Source organism: Chenopodium album, chromosome 9, assembly GCF_948465745.1.
Source record: "Chenopodium album chromosome 9, dcCheAlbu1.1, whole genome shotgun sequence".
Classification (NCBI taxonomy): domain Eukaryota; kingdom Viridiplantae; phylum Streptophyta; class Magnoliopsida; order Caryophyllales; family Amaranthaceae; genus Chenopodium; species Chenopodium album.
Window position 1 is genome coordinate 18,004,939 of NC_137842.1, and position 20,300 is coordinate 18,025,238.

General features: G+C 32.9%; 1 pseudogene; it reads right to left on the minus strand.

Moving 5' to 3' along the window:
* Positions 1-10,988: 10,988 nt before the first annotated feature.
* On the minus strand, positions 10,989-13,332 carry LOC145558456 (L-tyrosine/L-DOPA decarboxylase 2 pseudogene; annotated as a pseudogene).
* Positions 13,333-20,300: the final 6,968 nt, after the last annotated feature.

The window sequence follows — 20,300 nt, forward strand, 5'->3', positions numbered from 1 at the left end:
AATATGTGTATGGTATAATTGTCTAAACAATATTCATTACAAAAACTTGCATTACTCATTTTTGAAGGGTATAATTAGCATCACACTATTCATAAGAGTAATCTTGTACTTTTTATAAGGTAGAGATATAATTACATCTTCAATATGATATATATTTTTTCATAGTTTATAATGAATTGGCCAGTTATTTTTTGTTTATTAAACTTCAACAGTATATGTATATCTTTCTTACTCTTTATATAAACAATATCTACATATTCTATGTAATTTAAGATTAAATATAGGGTAATTCAAATAATGAATATTAAGCACTAAAGTAAAATCAAACTAAGTTAGATTTAGGGTATGTTTTGTTTACCTTATATTCAATGATTTTAAGTCTAATAAGTTCAAATAAGTCCAATTAAGAAATAATAAGTCATGATAAGGGTTATGTAAGCTCAAATTACATCAAAATTAAGTTTTAATGATGCAAAATAAGTTCAAATAAGTTTAGATAAATAAAAACAGGTGAATAAACCACCTTAAAATATGAATCTAATACAACTTTTACTAATCACTATAAGTTGAAAAAACAAAAAAAAAAAATATTCCTAACAAAAACTATGACAAAATTTATGAATTTAAAATTTAGATAAAATAGAATTTTATACATATAATTTATAAGTGTATATATGTTATGATTTTTATCCCATTCATAACTATATGAATAAATGTGTGAAACGATAAAATAAATAAATAAAAGGAAAAATACACTTTAATAATCCCAACTATGGGCGATTTACCTACAATAATCCCAACTAACTTTTATTTTCTAATAATCCTAACTATGACCCGAGTTTTCCTCCAGCAGTCCCAAAAACCGGTTACTTGCTAGAAGGGTAAACACTTTTTTTTTAATAAAAAAAACACCACATGTCAGAACATGATTGGCATAATATAAAAAAAATAAAATAAAAAGAAAAAAAAATATCAAAAGTCATCCCAGCCAGGCAGCCACCCCCCTCCTCCTTTCAGCCACCTTACACCCACCATGAAACCCTAGGCCATGGCGGCTCTACCCATTTCTTAACCCAACATCGCGGCTCCGCCGCCTCCACCATGGCCTCCACCATTCACCTACCCCCTTCGACCAACCACAACAGCGCAGCCCCACCTGACGAACACCCACGAAACCCCCTTCTCTATCCTTCTCGTGTGTCTTTTTCTCTCCTCCGCTGCGAACACCCACGAACACCTACGCTGACGAACACCCACGCACAAACATCCACGACTACCCACCGAACACCCACGATTACCCACGAACACCCACGAACATCTTCAACCTCCAGACCCAATCCACACCTATAAGGTGGTCGAATTTGAGGTTGGGCTCTCGTATTGGGGGTCGGGGAGGGCTGGTTGGGCGGTTTCAGGGGTTGGGAGTGGGTGGTAGAGGCCGGCCGACCATTTTCGGTGGTTGGCCGGCCGATTTTCGGCGATATCGAGGGTTGTGGTTAGGGTTTCGTCGAGGTTTGGGGGTGGGGGAGAGATTGGCTGGGATTTTTTGGTTTTTTATTATTTTTTTTAAATTGACCAATCACGTGTTGACACGTGTTATGGTACCTGTTATAACAGGTCATTGACTTTGTGTTGACCGATTGGTACTTGTAGACACCCATTTGTGTCTCCCCAAAACCAAACCCGGTGATGAGTACCTTTCGCGTCGAATCATAATCGAATGAAGCGAAAGTGTGGAAAGTCTAGTGTTGCGGATAGTTTTAATTTCTTTTCTCTTCTCTCTGTTTTTGAAAACGTATTTTAAGAAAACAACCAATCTAGTTTGGTTGGTCCATGATAAGGATCCAATAATAGTGTAGTTGGATGGGGCTTGACAAGAGCTTTCCAACGATATATTATAAGTCCAATTCCGATGAATATTGAGGAAGTTATGGCCAATTTACCAAACTGGGCCCGGTTTGAGCCTTATATACGAGCCAATGATCTTGGGGAGGGCCTAATATGATTTATCATTCCTAATGCAATTAGGAATGGTTTTAGTCTTCTAGATTCTTCTAGAAGGTTCTTTTCATTCCTATTTCAATTAGCATTGATAAATTGACTTTTGACTTTTCAGAGTTTTAATCAAAATCAAATAGCATTTTCGAGGAAATTATATGATTTTATCCTCCAGTACGGCAAACTTATCTGATTTTCGAAAACGCGTTAAAACCTGGCTTGGCGCCTGACCCCAGGCTTTGGCGCCTGGAACCAGGCTTGGCGCCTGACACTAGTGTTGGTGCCTAGCGCTAGTTAGCCAGGGTTTGCGCCAGATCTGTTTTTTATGCGTCAGACTCTATTTTGTTTATTTTATCTTTTTGGTTGATTTCTCTATAAATAACGTAATAAAAACTCCGTTTTCATTCACCAATTCTCACGAATATTCACTTACAATCAGTTTTCATTGGCAATCATTAATTCACTAATTCTCTTTTAATCATTCACGAACTCTCATCAAGATTTTCTTGATTATTCTCTCTCTCTCTCTTTTTCTAAACTAGCCTTTTTCTCAAATACAAAATCCCGCATTCGCAAGACTTAGAAACACCTAGCCATATTCGAAGTTGCCTTCGCCCTAGATGTGAAAGGTTTAATTTCTGAGGGTTTGGTCCCAAATCTCTCTTTCAATTATTTAATTTAATTGTTTGTTTATTATTTTCCTTGAAGTTACTAACGTGTGTATTTTGTTATTAGAAAGAGGTACGAGTCATCAAAGTAAGTGCTTTAATGGTTTTTATTGATGTTATGATGTAGAAATCATGTTTACATTGTTCTTATGATATTCCTAGTATCATGTCTAGGGTAATTTTAATATTAAATATGATTCCTGCGATGCTTCCTATATTCTTCCTAATATTTATTGATGTTAGTATCATGTTAGGGTTAAAGATTTGATTTTTATTGCTTAGTGACATGCTAGGGTTTGTTATTAATCTTGTTAGTATCATGCCTAGGATCTTGTTATTATTATTATGCTTTAATATTAACATGAACATGATTATAATTGTTATAATTTATGATTATTATGAATATTATTATTATTATTATTATTATTATTATTATTATTTTGATGATGATTATTTTATTTATGATGATATTATTATTGTTATGATTATGATTATTATAATTATAATTATTATTCATGATATTGATTATTTATCATGTTGCTTTATTATTTATTATATTGCTTGATCACACCTTTATGCATGTTTAAAGGGAATTGATACTTGTAATCATGCTTAATTAATAAGATATTAATAATCTTGTTTAGGGTTAATTGTGATTATAATTCAAGTGATCGCCAATAATAGATTTATTTGTGCATTAATATTCAACCAACATAAATTAAACAGGTTTAGGGTTAATCTATTGATTGCATGTTAATTAGAAAGCGCACATGAATACGGTCAGAATAAAGTAGAGACCTATTATTAGGGCAGGTTCAATCTCTTTTAGGTTGGATTTGTACCATCATCCCCGAACCCTTATTTGGTTCTAGACCTTATGGAGTTGACGATCTCTTGGATCGTTAAGGGGTGTAACCTTCACCTCGTGAACGGTTTACAAGTTCCTAAAAAACTTGTTGGCGACTCTTTTGTTCTATCTTCTTCCCTTTTGGACGCCACCGTACTTTAGTGTATGATCAGAGTGCGGTTCAAGCTAGGGGTTAACGCTTGAAATTTATTCCCTACAGTACTGTTGGAGGAAAACTCAGGGCATAGTTAGGATTATTAGAAAATAAACGTTAGTTGGGATTATTGTAGGTAAATCGCTCATAGTTGGAATTATTAAAGTGTATTTTTCCTAAATAAAATGACATGCATACATGATTGGTTAGTTGATGAATTATATGTTTATTCATATAAGTCTAAATAAAGATCTTTTACTCATAAATTTATTAATGGAAAAATTGAAAAGAATAATCCCACCTTTCGCCCATCTGCTCAAAATAATCCCACCTTTTTGAATTCAAGAAATAATCCCTCCTTTCAAACCCCATTTTCCCAAAATGATCCTTTATTAATATCTTTAACTATTTATTTATAGATATTATTAAAAATTTACTCTTATTTTTTTTTATAATATAAATTAAGACTTAATAAGTGTCGAATTTGTTTAAAGATAGTAACTTTGTTTGCAAATTATATATTAATAATATATTATCGAGTTGCTAACAAACTTATCGAGTCGAGTTAGAGCTTGCTCAACTCATGCTCGTTAACATCTCGAGTCGAGTCGAATTCAAGTCAAGCTAATTCGAGTCGAGTTTTGACCGAGCGTTGACCGAGTCGAGTACGAGTTGCTTGCGAGCTGCTCAACTCAATTAGCACCCCTAGGCCCTAGTCACACCACATCGTCTACAAAGCAATACAATTCTTTCATAACCTCGAAAAAAGAGGATACTAAATATGAGAAAATACAAGTTTAACTTTGGTTATCAAGGGGTGTATATGCAAATTACATCTAACTTTAGTTAACTTAACTGTTGTTTTCTCTCTCCTCTTTCAACTTTTTTGTATTTTTTTTTTAATTTTTCTCTCTCCTTCTACAACATTTTGTTGTTTTCTCTCTCCTCCTTTAATCTTCAATTTCAGTGGTGAAAGTACATCTTTTCATTAATGATGTCAAACAAGTCGAAATCAATGGAACGAGAAATGCTTATCTAACCTTTAAAGTTGACTATATCGCCGGAAATGGTTCTGCAACATTTTGTTTTTTTCTCTCTCTTCCTTCCACCTTCAATTTCAGTGTTGGAAAGTACATCTTTTCACTATATGACGTCGAACAAGCCGAAATCAATGGACGGAGAAAAGCTTATCTGACCTTTAGAGTTAACCATATCGCGCGGAAATGGTGGTGCGAAGTCGAATTTAATGGAGGAAGGAAAACTCAGCTACCCTTTAGGGTTAACCATGCCATTAATTTCTCTTTTGGTTATCAGTGGCGGAGGCGAAATTTCTAAGTGAGAGGGGCCAAGATTATACCTACGTATTACATTTATTTTTTTTTTTAAAATAAAAAATAAAAAAATAATTAAAAAAAATACAAATTTTGTTAGCTACAAGATTTGATCCCTTGACAACTTGTATACTATCACATGGAAAAAATCAACTCCTCTGCACCAAAAATCATGACAATTAAGAGCAAATTTAATTATTATCTTGAGCCAAGGGGGAGGCAAAGGCCTCCGCCAGCCCCCCTGGCTCCGCCCCTGTTTGTTATTAGGGTTTTCGTTTAATTTGGAAATGGAGTCGAACAGACTTGAAAGAGAAGGTGAAAGTGGGCAGAGATTGGAGGTAGCAGATTAAGGTAATGGGAAGAAAAAATATGAACAAGAGGAAGAAGATGAAAATGCAGAAAAAGAAGGTGGGAGGAAGAAGATGATGAATAGTAGCAAACGGAGAGTTAACGGTGTTAACTTTGAAAATCTGTCCAACTTGTCATAATGACCCACAAATAATAAAATATTTATTTTTTTAAATCAAAAAACACAATTTTCAATGCAATTATTTACGAAAATGACATTTGATAAATATTATTTATTTATCTAGGTTATAAATTGGGGCTTGCTATAAAATATTTAATCAAAATATCACATGAAAAAGGATAGGTAAATTACATGATTGGTTAATGGGTAGTAATTTTATTGTGCCATGTAGCATATAAACAATGGTTGCTAATGTAAGACATTTAGGACACAATTACGTACTTACGTACTAACGTGCCTCTACCTCTGCTAGTTGGGCCACTGCCTACTTAAAAAAAAAACAGGTTTAAGGTGTGTTAAAATTTTGTTGTTAATTAAAAAAAATTTCAAATTCATTAAAGAGTACTGTTTAACTTGTCGTTAGCTTGAGCTTATAAATAACATCATATATAATGGCTTAGCTTTTATTGTTTGGCTTATTGTAAGGACGAAATTAGCTAGGTTAAGTCCCTTCCAATCTCACCATATCATAATTGATTAAAAATTAATAATAACGTATTAATCTTGAGTAGGATTGATGATTAAATTAGGGTGTTAAGTAACTCTTTCATATCTTTTCCTTTTATTAATCACAACTCTCAATGCAAGGTATATACACAATACACTTCTCACCTTCTTTATTCCTTTGTTTTATCAGGCCTCCATTCGTTGTGCACAATTTCATAATCACTTTGCTTAGTCTCATTAAAGTGTGATAAAATACAGACGACAAACCGTGTTGCATAGAGTGAGACCACAAATAATTCCGCTAAAATCTCATTTTAAAACAATTTGGTAACACGTTATTAACACCGTAACCTACTACATTAAAGTTAGTTATCTCATTCCAATATAATTAAAGTGTTTTGATTTTAATACGCATTAGTACAATTCATTTTGATGTGTGCTACAATTAAAAGCGTTTTAAAGAAAATTCAAGTGATGTTCCCCAACATTCAATATATCAACTTATATTATCATCATAAAAAAAAAAAAAAAAAAAATCACTTACATCTTTAATACTCGTAAATAACAGAGTACTAAATCATGTCATAATTCATGTTTTTAGAGGAAATAAATAAACCCGATAAATGATAATGTGATAGCTAAATTTTAATCAAAAAAATATATATCGAGTCAGGGATTATTTGCTTAATTGTTAATTATATATTGTAATTACTCAGGACATTGTACAAGTCCAAATAGTAATGTGGTCTTGTTACCCTTACGGAACATGTTAGCTCATTCCTAGATTAATATAAATAATTTTAACTTATGGATTCTTTACCTAACTAGTAACCAATAAAGGTCAAAGCAGATTGAAAAGGATAATTAACAACCTCTAATAGGTTCTATAGAGAAATCATTGATAGATCAATCTTTTTCTCAACTTCTTTAAGACTTAAATTAACTTGAATCCATTTAGGGACAAGTCATAGGCGGCATAAGTAACATGTCACATTTTAAGTCGACAATTTCTAATTCGATTCCTTATTATTACCTATACATTGTACGTAATAGTTGTTCAAGATCTAGAAACGTCAATGTTGATTTTGTGACATCTCCATAAATAACCCCCAAATAGTTGATCTTTGATTTTATTGGTCAGTAATTCACTCTCTTAATCAATCTTTAATGTTTGTCAACTAAATTCGTACAAATCGTAAATATGACTGTACAAACCATACATATAGTAATAATTAACTACATTTGTATTAATTATATTATACGGAGTACAATTATTTTTTTGTCCTAGCAACACGCTGATATCTATTGAAAAAAAAAATTATTTTATAAATTACCTTAATATTATGCGTTTATAGGTTTTGCATATACATATTACGTAATTATACCAAAGTATTATATATAAGAGATATTGTTGGAAAATTTTCTTTATTTTTATAAATGAAAAAAGATAACCAAAATATTATTATTATTATTTGTTTAACAAAACAACCAAATTCACAAATTCTTATATGCGGCTGGCCACACGGTGTGGCCATTCATCATGATGATTCTTCATGAGAATTATTTCGTTAGTGTTATAGGGGTTACTCATTCAATTTTACAAGGGATAATTTAATTTGTCAGTGTTGTAGGGGTTACTTAGGAGTTACCTGATCAATATTACAAGGGTTACCGGGTCACTGTTTTACTTTATTCTTTTATAAGTGATCACATAATGGCTAAGCTAGCCACACACAAGATGCATTAGACTGAATTATTTGAAATAGTGTAACAACCTTTTTTAAAAGATAAACAAAAAAAAAAATGAAAAAAAAATTAACAAAAGTTTGGGCGGGAAATATTTTAATGAGTGTATTAGGAGGATAAGGTTGAGGATTAGTTTAATATATAAGAACTAGGTCAGAATCCGCGCGGTGCACGGTTTATATAAAGCCTATTTTTAATTTGTACATTTTAAAATAAATTGCTATTATACATGAATAAATAAGAATTATGTATATTTTGTAATTTTAAAATTTTTTATTTTAATCAAAATTATGATATAATATCTGTTTAACATTGTCTAATTCATAGTTCAATGTAGGAGATCATTTATTAGTGTGCTATTTAAAATCGTTTCAATTACATACAATAAATTGATAGAGTTTAGTTGTAATGTAAAAGCTTCTAATATTTAAATTTCTAAAATGTTAAACATGATAGTTTTCCCAACAAAAAAAAATGACATCATCATTGCATTTAGGCGAGAAATTTTTTATTAAGAAAACGACACGTGGACAATATTGATGTCAGCAATTTCTGTTTTAGTAATAGTTAATACGGAGTAGATGTGTAGAAAACCCAAAATTTAAAAATTCAAATGGAATATATTTTCAAAGTTATGTTAAATAGGGTAGCTGAAAAAGGGGAAAAAAAAAATGACATCACCCTTGCATTTTGGAGGGAAAAAATTAAATACAAAAGTAACACATAGGCAATGATGACATCAGCGGTTGTTATTTTAGTATATATATAGATAGATATATTGATTATTAAATGTAATATAATAAAAATTCTCATAGGTCATCAATGATATAAATCTAAATTAAAGTTAGCAAAAAAATCAATGTTAACTTAACTTAACTTATCTTATCTTAACTTAACTTATCTATACTTATTGTAGCTGTAATTTGAACTTGAATAACTCTAATTTAAACTTAATTTTCTTGAATTGAACTTATTTGATTTGAACTTATTTTCTTGAATTGAACTTACGGAACTTGTTTTAACTTAACTAAACTTATCTGAATATACTACCTTCTTTCCTAAAAGTTTGACTCATTTACTATTCATGTGGTCAAAATAAAATATCTTTTGACCATATTATATGATTTATTCAGTCAAAATAAATTAACAATTTTGATTTTATTATATTCTTGTATGATAAAATTTTCAAATATCTACTTTTTATAAATTTTACTTATACATAGCCAAAAATGTTAATGGTCAAATATGTTTATTGGAGAGCATGCAAATGCTAAGTGAGTCGAAATTTCAGGAACGGAGGAAGTATTATACTCCCTCCGTTTTTTTTTATTAGTGATGTGCGGAGTTTTAGGAGAGTAATATAATATTGTGAGTGGATGAATAATTTATTATAGTAAAATTTAGATGGGGACCATGAAAGAGAAAGAATATAAGGGAGAGTAAATATTTTTATTATATAAGTAGAGACCATGGAAGAGAGAGAAATGATAAAATAATTTAAGTAGGGTTTAAAATAAGAGAGAGAAATGATACAATATAATATAAAGTTACCAAATAAGGAAGTGATACATTTAAAAAAAAACAGAGGGAGTACATGAAATCAGTGAAAATAAGGTAAACAAAACAAATCCGTAGTATGCTCTGACAACTCAATTATAGAATATGGCCTATTAATATGAGTTAATTCGAGTAATTGAGAATATCTTATACATACAAGGGGGGTTTTTTTTTTTCGACTGTTTATTATTTTAAAGCTTTAATCCGTACGAAGTAAATATAAATATAAATATAAATATAAATAAAAAAATTTAAATTCCCACTTCTCATTTGAACCCGCTCTAGTTCTCACTAGTGTCCATCAAATAAATTACGTAGTAGTAGAAAAAGTTATTTGAAAAATTACTTGGTTGATCTATACTACGTCAATTCAGCTTATGATTTGTTTCAACCAGGTGTTGACAATTGTCAATATATCCCATGCCATGCAATTGCACGTCTTTTTTTCAATTAAGACAAATTTCACAATTAATAGTATTAATAAAAATTAGGGCAAACTAACTTAGGCCTACACAAAGCATAATTTACCAATCAAATTATGTAATTAGATTACTAGGCACCAAACTTTTAAGGGTAACTTGTTGGGACTCTTTTTCTTTGTTGTATAGGTTGATTGTGGTCCATTTGGCTTTATTAAAAGCCAATAACACCCAACTGTGTTAGATCCTTGGTAGTTGTACTCCATGATTTTTATTTGACATTTATTTTAATAAATTGTTTTATAAATAAATGTTTACCAACATCAAATACTTATTATCTATCTCAAATAATTTTATATTGGTCCCAAGATCAATTTTCCATGATTTAGTTACAAATGGCGTGGATTTTAGGTTTGTGTCCCTACTTTGAGGATGCAATTAATTGTATATAATATTGTACAACGTACATTTAAATTAATTACTTGATAAAAAAAATTAATTACTTAATCTAACGTCATACCTTCGTAATTATTAGTACTTATTTAACAATATTTAAGCGAACGAAATCAACAAATTGTATGATCTAAAACATTTTTTCATTCAATTGATCTGAGGAAATGAATAAAAACAAGGATAGATACTATAAATGTACATAAGTGGATAATGTTTGATGTTCAAGAACAATCTTATAAATAATTTTGATGTTTGACTGATATTGAATATTGTTAAAATGAGTCGAACTTCTTTTAATACATCAAATTAGAAAGTGAGTCGAATTTTCAGAAATCTATAGATGGAGTATGACTGATCCGTACTAAGCTAGAAATTAAATTTGTTGTTACCATAAATAAGGTTGCTTATATGAATAAATAATTGGTCGCCAAAACCTTGTTAGGAAAGTGAAAGAAAGATATCACTCCTTCACCTCAAACTCACTTCACCTCTCTCCCACTACCATTTTGACAACCATTTTTGCAACAGAAGCAAGCTTCCCATTATTTAAGATTAATAATCTTTTAATATCTTATCCGGTTTTGTAATACCTTTTTTAGATTCTCATGTTATTTGATACAATATTGCTTCAAAAGTAAATTGTTAGGTACATATATTTATATATATAATTGAGTATACATATGCAACGTCAATCTTTTTATAATATCGACCATCAAAATTATATGTATAAGTGATACAACTTTGAGTTTCAAGTATGATGACAGTACAATTCACAAGTTTAGAAATAAATGTTGCAAAATAAATGGATCATGTAAACAAAAACAAGTATAATACATAAGTGTTACAAATTTGCACTTCATTGATATAGATATAAAAAGAGAATAAAAAAAATAAATTATTGTACTAAATACAAGCTTGTTCGTGCACTAGTTTGCTGTCCATTACAAACATTTAAGTTGGTATAGTGATTCACTCTTGAATAATTAAAAATAGATACAAAATATAAAAAAAATATAATAATAAAGCTAAGTGGTTTAGTTTAGGTAGTGGGGAGGTTTGAAGATAAACCTAGTGGTAGGCGGGAAAATAGAAATTTTAATTTATATTTTTTTCCTACCTTCGTACCATTTTTTTCTCCGTTTTACCACCTCACTAATATTTTTTTAAAATTAAGAAACAAAAAATAATTTTATTGTAAATAAAAAAAAGTACAATGTTCATCATCGTTATCATTTACAACACCGGAGATGGAACCTTCTTAATTCCTTACCTTAGTTTTGTTTAATGTCGCGAAATTATCGTTAAAAAATGACCAACAAACAAAGCACGTAATCAGCAATGCTTTCGTTGTAGAATTATTACTGCTACTATTAGCAATTGCGACTTCTGCGTGCTAAAATAGCGGTGGCATGCTCTTGAACAACCTTCCATGCGCAGGTAACGTGGTGAATTTCAGTAAGGGTGGCTCCAACCGCGAAACGTATCATAAAAGTGCCATCAACTAGAGAATGAGTCATGTAAATACGGCCAGCCGAGTTGATGGACTCGAGTAACTCGGTGTTGATCTCATTCAAAGTTTCCTCTTCTAGGAATTTCTGTCCAGAACACTGAATGACAGCTGAAGCCGAAAGGCGGAAGCAAACCAAGGCGAAACTCCTAGGGACAACGATCTCGAACCTCTTATCCTTGTTAACCAACTGCTCAAAGTAAATAGCCATGTCGACGTGGCTGCGGAGGAAGTTACGGAGGTAGTCGACTCCGTAACTTCGAATAACCATCCACATCTTGAGGGACCGGAACCGGCGGCTAAGTGTTAGCTGCCAATCTTTGTAGTCGACGACTTGTTGAGTGTCTGTAGCCTTGTTTTTAAGGTACTCAGGATTGGTTGATAAACAACGTACAAGAGAGTTAGGGTCTTTGACAAAAAGACAGCAACAATCTAGTGTTGTGAGGAACCATTTGTGTGCGTTGAAGCTGAACGAATCGGCCTTTTCGACTCCGTCGATCATGTGACGGAGTTCGGGGCAGATGCAAGCGTTACCGGCATAGGCAGCGTCTACGTGGACCCACATGTTGTACTCCTTTGCTACGTCGCAAAGGGGTCCAACGGGGTCCACAGCGGCTGTTGAGGTGGTCCCCACGGTGGCTACTAGGAAGAGTGGGATCAAGCCGGCGTTGATATCGGCTTCAATAGTGGCTCTTAAGGATTCTGGCCGGAGCGAAAAGGCGTGTGCCTTGGAGGTTTTGATTGTGCGGAAGTTCTTAGGAGAAATCCCGGCGATTTTGGCTGACTTGAAGAATGAGCAATGAGTTTGATCGGAGCCGTAAACCACGAGTTTGTTGATGTTGTCACGTCCAATTTTGTCTAAGAGGGCATCGCGAGCAGCGGTGATGGTGGTTAAGATGGCTTCACAGGTTGTTCCCATCATAACACCACCGCCGCCGCTAGCAAAAGTAAAGGTTTTTGGTAAGCTAAGCATGTTAGCTAACCAATCCATAACAATACTTTCGAGTTCAGTGGAAGCAGGAGATGATATCCAATTGAATCCAACAACATTGAATCCTGCAGCTAAAGTCTCTCCTAGTAAACCAGCTGTGCTGCCACTACTTGGGAAATATGCGAAATAATTCGGGCTTTGCCAGTGTGTTAGCCCCGGGACGATATCGGTTTGGATATCCTTAAGGATAGTCTCCATAGACTCAGGGTTGTACGGAGCTGATTCCGGTAGCCTCTTGCGAAGGTACCCGGCCTCGACTTGGCTCCTAACCGGGTACTTCTCGATACTCTTGTAGTACTCGGCGAGGAAATCAATGACCATGTATCCTTGTCTCCTGAATTCCTCAGGGTCTAAGGGGTTGTTGTTGTTGTTGTTGTTCATGAAGGGGGTAGATTCCTGTTTGAGGTCAAGTGAACCCATTACTTATTTTTGGTTGGGTAATGAGAAGCGGAGAATGAACAAAGGATTGAAGTTTCGAATTCTGTTTTGCTTTCCGAAAGGAAGGATGAATGAGAGAATTAAGGAACCAATGAAAGAAATGAAAGATGTACAAATAAAGGTATGAATGATTGCCTTAATAAGGATAACGATAAGAATTAAGCAGTAGTCTTAGTAGTAGTAGTAACGTTGTAGTTATGGAAAATGATTGAAATGGAGAAGATAATATTAAGCAAAGAAAGAATTGGAAAATGTTGAGTGATTTAGGTGAAGGAGAAAAAAGAGGAATATATAGGGAGGAGAATTAGTGGAGGGGGATGGTGAGATACAAGGAATGGAAATTCATGCATTCACATATGGTGGATTAAGAGAAAACACGTTAAAAATGAAGAAAAAGACTAAAAAGACCCTTAAAAAGTGATAGTAGGTGAGGATTTGGTCTTTCAAAGAATGGGAGAACTTGCGGGGTAGGTGAATGCCTTACCAAGAGACAAAAGTGGGGGTTGGTTTCTCTCATACATGTATGCTCTTCTCTCATCTCTATTCTAGTTGCCTGCTTAACTTATTGTAAAAAAATAAAAATAAATAAATAAGGAGTTTAGTGTTTTTTTTTTTTTTATTTTATTTTTATTTAAATGTTTTTGATCTTGTTTCTTATTGGTAATCCAACTATTGTAATGACCTCACGATGATTACAAATCACGCACCCTTTTATTTTCTTGGTGGGTAATTAAAGTGAAAGTAATTTTAAAAAGTGGTCAAGTTCAATAAATATCATACTACTAAGTAAGTAGTGAGATTTTTTTTTTAATTTTTTTTTTTATCTTTTTTATTTAGACAAACAAGTAAGTAGTGAGATCAATATTGTGTTCACATCACTTTTGTTACTTTATCCCTTTGTCACAAAACGTTTTCTGTTTTATTTGGATATGTGATGTTGAATGTGCATATATGAGCTTCACCCACTATTAAAACCATGGAACCAATGGATGACTCATTTCAAAGCCAAATGATAGTAGAAGCAATACTCCTTCCTGTTTTTAATAAATGATATGTTGACTTTTACGGAGTTTCAGTAAAAAAGAGTTTTATGCATTAAATTATGGGAAAATACAAGTTAATCTGTCAGATAAACAAATTTTTGTTAATCTGATGACATTTTTGTAAATATATTTAAAAAAGCAGGGCCATTTATTCATTACTTTTGGTGAGATGTCCAATTACTGTTTGCTTTTTGCTTACTGTTTGGTGAGGAAATTACACATGTACCCTTCAACAGTACATGAAAAGACGCATATACCCCTTCATTGGTACTTGAAAAGACAATTATACCCCTAGATAAACAAATTTTATATATCCGGGGAATGAACTGGGTATAGCCCTTAAATTATTATTCAAGTAGGAATTTTGAAAAAAAAAATAAAATGAAAAACAAACTAACATTAGTGGATTATTGTGGAGGAGAGTGTGAAAAAATATCACTACCTCTGTTACAGGTTATGTGCAACGATTTGACATAAAGTAAAGAGGAAAAATGTCTAATCGTTGCACATAACCTGTAACGGAGGTAGTACTAAAAATGAAACGAGAGGACAATATATGGGGAAGAAATTTGAATTACATTAGTGTTAAAACCAAGGAGATTACTCCCTCCGTGTTTGTTTAAGTGTTACACTTACCAAATCCGGCCGTGTTTTAATAAGTATTACGCTTCTATTTTTGGCAAAAGACTACATTAAAATATTATATCTCTCTCCACTCATGATTCCCACCCAAACCCACTACTTATTTTTTTTTTATTATATCTCTCCGCTCACATTCATTACTTTTCAATAAATTATTAACTCTGCTATCTTTCTTTTACAATTTTTTAACACTCCAACTACCCCACTTACCTCTTATTTTATTTAAGTCAATTAAATTGCCTAAAATTATGTGCCGATCAAAATGTAACACTTAAAAAAACACGGAGGGAGTATTAGTTTGGTAGGCGAAAACAAACTAAGGAGAAAAAAACATTACATAAAATGATCAAACTACCTATTAGGAATAATGATAAGAGGTGGTAAAATATAATTTTATTTGATTTATGAGTCATATCATATAAGTAATATATAAAGCTTTTTTATCCTGGTTACGAGAAAGCGACATTTGATGTTTTAACTTTTATCAAGTGTCACGCCAAGGCAATTAATATGACACGCAGGATAAAATGTTGTGTAGATTTCAATAGATTTTATATTAAAAGATAAAAAAAAAGTTTAGAGTTTTATTTTCAATAAAAATCTAGATAGATTTTAGGATATAAAATTGTTGGTTAAGAGTTTTATTTTCTGTAACATACCAATTTTATATGTACAAATTAAATTATAACTTTCAATAATTAATATCTTAATAATTGATTATTTTTATATCATACTATTCGTGTAAAAGAGTATTTCAAAATAAATCAATCTATGATATATTTTAAAAATAGTAACTCACGACTTTATGATCTATTTCTTCTATTATACAAGTATGGTTGTCAAGTGATTATTAATCCACGAGTAGAAAATTCGAATAACAATATATATTTTTCTCATATAGCTAAGATGATAAGACCGTATAAGCATGACAGTTACTTTGCATTCAATAGCAGCTCCTTCTGTTCTAACAATGTCCTTTTCACGTGCACGTGGATATTGTTTGGGGTAAAAATTACCCTAAAACGTGGACCGATCCCATAGTTACATGTGTCACTATAGGAAGATAACACGTATGCAAGCCCTATTGAGAGCACCTGAAAATAAGAGAGAAAATGATCTCCTTACATCAGGAGGCCCAAATCTCGAGAAAGCCGCAAAACGACGCCCCCAAGGACACGTATCCATACCTGATTGCGCTGCCAATCAGAAAACGTCATTCTGGGGTAATAACCCTAAAAATTACGAATCTCCTTTTCTATAAATACCCTAATAATTTATGATGGGAGAGGGGATTGTGAAATAAAATTCAATAAGAGCATTAAAAAACAGCTCCAACTTCTCTTTACTTTCTCTCTCTAGCTTTTCCGTCTTCCGGTTACTAACTTAATCGTCGGAGGTGAATATTCCGGCAACGGAATATTCGTGTTTTGTAGGTGTCCGGGCCATCTGTCAGAAGAACGTGACCAGTGTCCCAGGGGAAATTACAAAATCACCCGAAACATATATCTATAAATTTCTGTAATTTATATCCTACATCAAAATATCTCAAATCAAAAGGGATATAAACCTCTTACATAACAATGTTTGTAACAATAATGTGCTGTAAAATTTGGCATATAGATAAAAAAATTATTTTAAAATTCAATTGACAAACTGGGCATCTCCAACAAAATCAAAATTCCAAATAGGCGATTGTCTTAAAAAAAAAATCCTAATAGTCTAGGAGCCGAAGACTTACTTTCAAAGTAAGGTTTTGAATAAAGTAGAGTACTCAAATTATTAAATGTAATTGGAACTGTAGAATTAAATTACTTATTCGATTATGATTATTTAAAGCAAATAATGCTTTAAACGTGTATAGATTTAGACATTAGTGATTATGCCATTGATAAAATAATTATTCCTTATATTCATTTTATAAATAGCCAATTAATTTAAAGAGAATTAAAACATAAGGATCATATCATATAACTAACATATAAATTAAAGCTAATCTTTTAGTCAAACCACGAAATGACACTTGTCATTCTAACTTTTATCCAAGTGTCACGCCTTGTAGGCGACAATTAATTATTCATATGACACATAAGATTTATTTGAATATATTTTTTGTAGAATAAGGTAAAATAAGTGGGATAGATTCAGTTGGACAAAAAAAAATTATTTTAGAGTTTATTTTCAATACAATTTGGATAGATTTATTAGGATAAAAAAAGTTAGTTTAGAGTTTCATTTTTAATAAAATTTTGGTTTAGAATTTTATTTTCTATTAAATACCAATATTTCTATACTAATGATAGATCCAGAGACGTACAAAAGAATAAAATAAAATAAAATAAAATCAACGAGACTTATGTTTCTATATAACCGTTCTCTTAAGTCTTAACATTAAGGGTGTTCAAAATTTGTTATGGACTAGACCAACCCAGGACTAGACCGGACCAAATTAATTGGTCTGGTCTCCGGGTCGAGCAATTTTTTTTTTCGATCTGGTCTAAAAACCTATAAAAACCAATCTTGGATCGGATCAGTTTTTTGCTTAAAATTATACATAAAACCTTTAATAATGATTAAGATTATCCTTAAAAAGCTTGGAAAACTTTAGTCATATGAGCTTTTTTGTACTAAAGATACAAAAAAAGACGTTAAAAATATTGTTTTTCCTTTATGTTTTTCGAGTTTACCATAAATTATTTTAAATATAGAAATTTTATTATTGGTCCAAGCTGGTCCGGATCGGGGTTTGGCCTGATTTTTCCGATCCATTCCGGGTTTGGTCCTAGCTTAATCGGTCCGGTCTCTGTTCTTAAAATTCAATTTTTAGGTCTTTGGTCCGCTCCGGGTTGGTCCGGTCTTGGACCGATGAACAACCCTACTTAACATGCAACTAGCCTATCCCTTGATATTTTTTTTAATTGTACATTATTAATACCTGTAGGGAATATTTCAAGCGTTAACCCCTAGCTTGAACCCCACTGTGATCATACACTAAAGTACGGTGGCGTCCAAAGGGAAAGAAGATAGAGCAAAAGAGTCGCCAACAAGTTTTAGGAACTTGTAAACCGTTCACGAGGTGAAGGTTACACCCCTTAACGATCCAAGAGATCATCAACTCCATAAGGTCTTGAACCAAATAGGGTTCGGGGATGAAGGTACAAATCCAACCTAAAAGAGATTGAACCTGCCCTAATAATAGGCCTCTACTTTATTCTGATCGTATTCATGTGCGCTTTTTGACTAACATGCAATCAATAGGATTAATCCCTAAACCTGTTTATCTATGTTGGTTGAATATTAATGCACAAATAAAAATATTATTGGCGATCACTTGAATTATAATCATATTAACCTTAAACAAGATTATTAATTATCTTATTAAGCGTGATTACAAGTAAAAATTCCCTTTAAACATGCATAAAGGCGTGATCAAGCAATAAAAATAAATAATATCAAGCAACCTAATAATAATAATAAAAATAACCATAATCATAATCATAATAATTAAAATAATCATGTTCATGTTAAAGCATAATAATAGCAAGATCCTAGGCATGATATTAACAAGATTAATAACAAACCCTAGCATGTCACTAAACAATAAAGATCAAATACTAGTATATAGCCCTAACATGATACTAACAATCATAAATATTAGGAAGAACATAGGAAGCATCATAACAATCATACTTGGTATTAAAGTTACCCTAGACATGATACTAGGAATTAAAATAACAATCTAAGCATGATTTCTACATCATAACATCAATAAAAACTATTAAAGTACTCACTTGGATGCCTCGTACCTCTTTCTAATAACAAAATACACACGTTAGTAACTTCAAGGAAAAAAAATAAACCAAAAACAATTAAATTAAATAATTGAAAGAGAGATTTGAGACCAAACCCTCATAAATTAAACCTTTCACGTCTAGGGCGAAGGCAACTTCGAATATGGCTAGATGTTTCTAAGTCTAATGAATGCGGAATTTTTATATTTGTGAGAAAGCTAGTTTAGAAAAGAGAGAGAGTAATCAAGAGAATCTTGATGAGAGTTGGTGAGAGAGAGAATTAGAGAATTGATGAGAATTGATTAATGAAAACGAAGTTTTTAGAACGCTATTTATAAAGAAAATCAACCAAAAAGATAAAAGATCAAAACAGAGTTCTGACGCAGATAAAATTTGATTAGCGCCAATGCCGGCAATTGGCGCCAGACGCCAACATTAGCGCCAGGCGCTAACGCTCGCGCCAGGCGCCAGGCGCTAATGTCTGGCGTTAGGCGCTAATCTCGTTTTTAACGCTTTTTCTAAAATCAGATATAATTTAACCGTACAGGAGGATAAAATCGTATTATCCTCAAAAACATTCTTTTATTCTAATTTAAACTCTAAAAAGTCAACAAAAGTCAATTTATCAATGCTAATTGAATTGAATTAGGAATGAAAAGAACCTTCTAGAAGAATCTAGAAGACTAAAACCATTCCTAATTGCATTAGGAATGATAAATCCATATTAGGTCCTCCTCTAGATCATTGGGCCGCATATAAGGCTCAAACCGGGCCCAGTTCAGTAATTTGGCCATAACTTCCTCAATATTCATCGGAATTGGGCTTATAATATATCGTTGGAAAGGTCTTATCAAGCCCTATCCAACTACACTACTATTGGACCCATATATGTTGGGGTTTAGTGAGTCCGACTCACCACGGAAACAACCCCGACCCAAAGAACCACTCATAATTAATAAAACCATAAAGCATAAATAAATAAGCACAAGAAAAGGAAGAACGAATCATACCCTTGAAGCGAGCTTCGCCCTCTCAAAACGGGCTCTTACTTGAAATCCTTGAGCACCGCTAATGCCATGCCTCCAACGGTATCCACCCACAAAGGACGAACACGACTTTTTAGGTCCGCTACCTTGGAGTTAGCAAGGTCCGACCAAAACCCAAGTGTTAATGGAGTTTAAAAGTTTTTCCTAAAATATGGAATGCTCTTTCTAACTCCCACTCAAGCACTTTAATCCAAATCCCAAGGTTAGTATTTATAGAGGAAAGTATGAGTGGGAATTTCTATCCCATCAATGTGGGATCATGAAATTCCACAAATTAATTTAAAGCTAAATTAAATTAAAATTGCAAACTAATAATAAATCTACAAGTGGCATTACCATGTGAAATGGGTTGGTGAGGACCACATGGAGAGTAGGGGACCATTCTTGCTCCCCACTCAATACTCTCCTTGTGCCACATGTCCTTACCCACTTGCTCCCATATTCCTCAAGCTTCCCCATAGTGACCGGCCCTATGGCCTAGCCACGAGCCCAGCCCGAGCCCAGCCCCGCACCAGGATGCGGGCTGCTGCTGTGCGCGCAAGCCACACACTTGGTGCGGGCTTGCTATTGTGCGTGGCTGCTAGTGCGTGCGCTGCAAGCACGCCTAGCTTGCGGCAGCTAGCTGCTGCACGCACCACGTGCACGCGGCTGCTAGCTGCTGCTGTGCGTGGCTGCTAGCACGGTGTGCTAGCACGC